Below are 6,000 nucleotides of genomic sequence, written 5' to 3' on the forward strand. Positions count from 1 at the left end.
AGCTGGAAGATGAAAGGCTGTGAAATGTGGTCCCTTGGACATGACATGCTGCTGCATGGTCCCTTGGATATGACATGGCTGCTGCATGGTCCCTTGGACATGACATGGCTGTTGCATGGTCCCTTGGACATGACATGGCTGCTGCACGGTCCCTTGGACATGACATGGCTGCTGCACTCATGAACTTAAATGTGGCATGTTTACCTGCACAAGATCAAGCCAACAAAATCAGTCAATAACCCAGCAGATAGTACTAACTCAAGGAACAAGGGGAGGAAGAGGACGAGGAAGAAAAGGGGTGTGAGAGTAGATTGTATGCACCTAAGAAAATTGTCAAAGAACAAACAAAAAACATTCTAAAAAATTTAATAAGATAAAGTATCCTAGTTAGGGTTTCTATTGCTGTGAATAGACACCAAGACCATGGCAACTCTCATAAAGAAAATCATTTAATTGGGGCTGGTTTACAGCTTCAGAGGTTTAGTCTTATCATCATGGTGGGACACGGTGGTGGGACATGGTGGCGTGCAGGCAGATATGGTGCTGGAGAAAGAGCTGAGAGTTCTCTATCTTTATCCACAGGCAGCAGGAGACTATAAACTACACTGAGTATAGCTAGGACATAGAAGACCTCAAAGCCTGTCCCCACAGTAATACACTTCCTCCAAAAAGGCCAGTCCCTATGGATCAAGCATTCAAACATGAGTCTCTGGGGGACATTCCTATTCAAACCACCACAAAAAACAACAGTAGACAGCAGACATCTATCTGCACAGGTACATGCACATATGCATACATTGAATACACACACAAATTTTTTTTTTAAATATTTATTTATTTATTATGTGTACAACATTCCTTCCATGTGTGCCCGCAAGCCAGAAGGGGGCACCAGGTCTCATTATAGATGGCTGTGAGCCACCATGTGGTTGCTGGGAATTGAACTCAGGACCTCTGGAAGAGCAGTCAGTGTTCTTAACCACTGAGCCATCTCTCCAGCCCACACACAAATATTTTTGTGCTTGCATCAGCACAAAATTGAAAACAGAAAGGGAATAGCATAGCCCTAAACAAGAATAAAATGTAAGTTTGTGAAGTATTTCACTCTTTTAAAAAAAAAAAAAAAAGGACTGGGGAAGGGCAGCTAGAGAGATGGCTCAGTGGTTAGGAGCTCTTTTGGAGAACCTGGGTTTGAGTGCCAGTACCCACATGCCTGCTCACAACTATCTATAACTCACGTTCTAGGGGATCTGACATTTCCTTCTGGCTTCTGTGGGCACCAGGCACACATACGGTGCAGCTATGCATGCAGGCAAAATACCCACACAAAATTAAAAAGAAAATAACTGTTAAATCCTCCTCCAATCTGCCCAAGACAAACACCCTCAACTTCCTCAACAACCTACTAGACAGGAACAAGTCTTCCCTCACTGGGAAAAGAGTAGAGAGGCCTAGTCATCCAAAGGCACATGGTAGGATAAATCCAGCCAACAGTGGACAAAGCAGGCTAACCGCTGCCTGGTACACCACTCCCTCTTTGTGAAGTCTAGCTGGGCCCGGGAAGTGTCTCATTCCAGCCTGAAGTAGGGCCCATGAGTCACAAGGTGTCAGGGTCTAGCTAGATGATAAATAAACCAATGGGTCCCCATCAGACCCAGCCCTGTCTCTCCATGAACACCAGGTCCAAACAAAAGTAATGCAACTGCCAGTCTTTATTGGCACAAGGCAGAACCCTGAGCTCTCTGGGGCCTCTTGTAGTGAGTGTGCGTGTGCATGAATGTGAAGGGCAGTCAACTTTTGAGAGCCAGCTTTCTTGCCACCCTGTGGGTTTGGGGGCTCAAACTCAGGCTGCCCAGCCATCTAACTAATCCTGTGGCTTTAAGACCTACATAGACTAAGCCCCTTTTCCTCTGGGGCAGGAACTGATGCTCAGTAGCCATAGTTCATCCCCCCCCCCCTTTAGCTCTAAGTAGCCTGGGACCCAGACTGGCACTACCCTGGGTGTGGTGAAGTTGAGCTGTGTCCTTAAGAGCAGGTAGGGAGGGTTGGTTACAGGAGCATAAGAGGTAAGACCAGTTCCCTCCAGACTGCTGGTGTGTGGCCCAGGGCGGAGCCCCTCAGTTTAAAGAGCGGAACCCATCCAGGCTGTCCTCAGACTTGCTCTCTGCACCTGGCACCACTCACCTGGCTGGGCTGATCTCCAGGGTGAGTACATATTTGCTAGGACTTGGAGGGGGTGGTTAAAAGAGCATCAGAAGGGGTGGTGGGTGCTGAGCCCAGAACTCTGGGAAGTGAACAACGGTTTGGGGGTTGTGAGGACAGAGATGATCTTCCGGGGCCTGGAGACTTCCGACTTTGTGACTGTGTAGTAGAGGGTTCAGGGCTAGTGAAATAAGAGCCAACCTTTAGCAGAGGTCCATGTGAAAAGGAGATGGGAAAATCCAGGAGCTGTGGGTTAAGGGGAGAGGGAGAGGAAAATGAAAAGACAGGCTGGACCACAAACTCTCATGCCCACAAGTTTTCAGTTTTCCATCTGAAGGAAAAGGTCCGTACACCACTCCCTCTTTGTGAGGCAAGCAGAAGTCTAGCTGGGCTAGGGAAGAGTCTCATTCCAGCCTGAAGTAGGGTCCATGAGCCAAAAGGTGTCAGGGTCTAGCTAGAGGATAAACGAATTGTAAATTCATCTGCACAATTTACAAGGTTGCTATTCTTTACAGGACACTGATACACAGAGATGGTACCTACTAAGTCACATAGCTGGCAAGTGACTGAGAAGGGACTGAGTCCAGACAGTTGGCACTGGATCTGTGATCTCATTAGGAGGTCAGAGCTAGGTATAATAGATAGTAATAGTGGCTTCAGTACTGAACCCTTGACACTAGTGATGTCTACCATCACACAGAAAAAAAGAGATGGGTTTTTTCTCTAAAAGTCAGCTATACAACGTGTAAATGGGGCCCTGCATAGGACCTACTCACAGAAGAAGTGGCTATGTCACAGGCACCGATGTTCTGAGTGGAATTTAGGTCGCCTGCAAGAGAGTCCCTGACTCCAGAAGAGGAGGCCTGGAAAGGTGTCTTCCATCCCTGGTGCTGATTTTTAGACAACCTATAATTCAGCCTGGCTACCCCAGGCCCAGATCTTTTCAAATATAATAGCCAGGATCTGGATACCTGGTTAAGAAAGCCTAGCTCCTATGACTTAGGACAGCCATGTGACTTGAGAGTGTTTGGTTTATCTTCCTGAATTCCCTTCTGTTCCCATCTCCTGTCAAAGAGAAGACAATATCTTTGTCAGGCTCTTGACAAAGCCCACAGTGGACACTATAGGGTGTTCTGTTCTAAACATTTAGCTAGAATTAACCAATCCACGCATCAAGGCAGTCACTGCTGCCATCCATAGATGTGCAGGGAGAGTCATTTTCGTAAGGAAGTGCTTGCCTAGTGGGATTCCTATCTCTAAACCTCACACCAGTTCTGCCTCTTACTAATGGAGAAAGCTGTGGAAGGTCACAGACCAGCCCACAGAGCCAATCCCACCCACCTCCACTCTGCAGCTTTGCCCTCGGTCCTGACATGACGGGAGTAACCAGTGTCTTTCTCCTGGTGCTAGCAGGTGAGTTCTCCATACACTCCACCCTCCAAGGCGGTGGAGACCAGACAGCCTCTCCCCAGGTGACTGCTATCCAATAAATATGTTCACACTTAAACTGTCAGCTGCATGAGACACTAGCGCAGGTGGAATAAGAACCCTGGAAAAATTGTTTAATGGCTACTGAGACAGTGGATCATGGGAAATGGACAATGCACATCAAGGTTGCTGCTTCTTCAAGAGGCAGAGAGCCTGGCTCTAGCCAAAGCTTCTGGGGCAAGGTGGAAAATGAACCAAGCATGCTGTTCACAGCACAAGAAAGACCAGCAGGACAAGAAATAGGAAGGGCTGTGAATGGGAAGCCATGGGCCTCAGTATGAGTTACAAAAGCAAAGGCCTGTTTGGGACTGAAGATATGAGAAAGGGACCTGGTAAGCCCAGGGTCACTTCCCAGACCCCTCTAGATAGCTGTCATTTTAGACACCAGTGTGGTAAACAAACAACCACTTCTTCCGCTTCCCTACTCAGCTCTGCCTGCCTTGGAAGCCAATGATCCGATCGGTGAGTACCCACCACTGCACCCTGGCAAGTGACATCTGCCACATGCCTGCGTTTTCCCCTAAGACCCTATATCCTGCCTCCTAGTTCCGGCATTCAGTTACTTGCTGTTTTTCATTTACTACAGATAAAGACAGTCCCTTCTATTATGGTAAGAGCTGGCACCAACCCCCAGCCCTCCCCACCAATCCTTGTCTACTTTGGACCTTGTTGCCAGGCCCACTGAGGAAGATGGTATATACCCCAGTACAGACAGGGTGGGGTGGTACATCAAACCTGGTCTCTGTGAAAGCTCAATGCACTGAGGAAAAAGGGTGCCCTGGGGCATGGAGATGGGTTTGGAAGTCTAGGACTGAGCTCAGTGAACCTTGTCCTTTCTCAAGGTTCTTCCACTTTGCCTCTTATATGACTTGTCCCTTTGAGATATTACATGATGTACCTATTAACCCCACTTGGTCTCTTTTTCACTGCCTGGGATCTAAGTGCCAAAGGTGCTTATTTATAGGGCCAGTGGGTGCTTGTAAAGGCCTCCCACAAAGCCACACCCCCAACCCCATAAATACCTGTTGAATGAATGTGTGAGGGTACTGATACTTTTGTCTCCGCTTCGCACATTCCCTGCCCCAAGACTGGGAGAGCCTGCAACTAGGCGGAATGATCATTGCAGGGCTCCTGTGCATCGCTGGACTAGCCATGGCCTTCAGTAAGTACAGGGATTGGCAGAGTAGAAAAAGGCAGGCTCAGACTCAGGCTAGCTGACTATGTTCTTCCTCTCCCAGGTGGCAAGTGCAAAAAATGTAGGCCCAGTCATAACCCCAGGTAAGTGACTCAGTTGTATGTTCCTTTGGCTGAGCACACCTAAGTGGTGATAAAATTCTAGGACCTACAAAATCATGACAGCTTGTCTATTCATTGGGCTCAAAGTAGGACTTGAAGATAATAAACCCTCAAGGGCCCCAATTCAAGAAAATCCATGGAAGAAGAGTATTAAGGTGTGCCCACAACTGGGCGTGGTAGTGCACACCTATAATCCCAGCACTTGGTAGAGGTAGAAAGATTAGGTCAAGGTCATCCCTGGTTACTTACCAAATTCAAGACTAGTCTGAGATAAGAGATGCATTTAAGACCCAGTCTCAAAACTTCAAATACAGAATTATTGTATTATCTGTAGAAACAGCAGATCTTGATGCTAATCTGAGTGCTTCCCTTCTCTAGTTCCTTACCTGGGAAAGGCACCCCACTTATCACTCCAGGTGAGTTGGGCCTCTGTGGGATGCAGGGATGGAGAGTGATGGGGTAGCAGAGGAAAACAGGTCACTAAAGAACTGACACAACTCTCTACAGGCTCTGCAAACTGAACACAGGACCAAGTTGGAGGCAGACTTTGCCAACCTCCCTGTTCCTCCCTTCTACAAGACCTCCCCTTCCAGGATGGCCTCCATAACACATACTGTGAAGTCTTCAGTAATAGGGAAGGGTGACCAACGCTTACTTTATAATAAAGTCTCTTGCTGCTCCTTTATGTGGTCTTGTGACCCCTCTGTCAACATAGTAGGGAGGGTAGGGATGTACAAGTATCTGGTGAGTAGTCTACATCCAGGGTCTTCATCTAGAAGCCTACTCCCACCAAGATTCTACTTTAGTGAACCTCCTCCGAATTAACTGTGTGCCCCAAACGTTCTCCTGGTCCAGCAAGACCCACAGGAATAAATACACCATGAAGATTTTTCACAATGTTTTATCGAAAGACTAGAGTTTGCACTTTGTGCCTAGAAAACCGTCGTTCTAACACAGATGAAACCTAGAATGATTCTCAAGTGGTCCAGCCACTCTGACCCCATCTCAGGAGGC

The sequence above is a fragment of the Chionomys nivalis genome, chromosome 1 (genome assembly GCF_950005125.1).
Source record: "Chionomys nivalis chromosome 1, mChiNiv1.1, whole genome shotgun sequence".
Lineage (NCBI taxonomy): Eukaryota > Metazoa > Chordata > Mammalia > Rodentia > Cricetidae > Chionomys > Chionomys nivalis.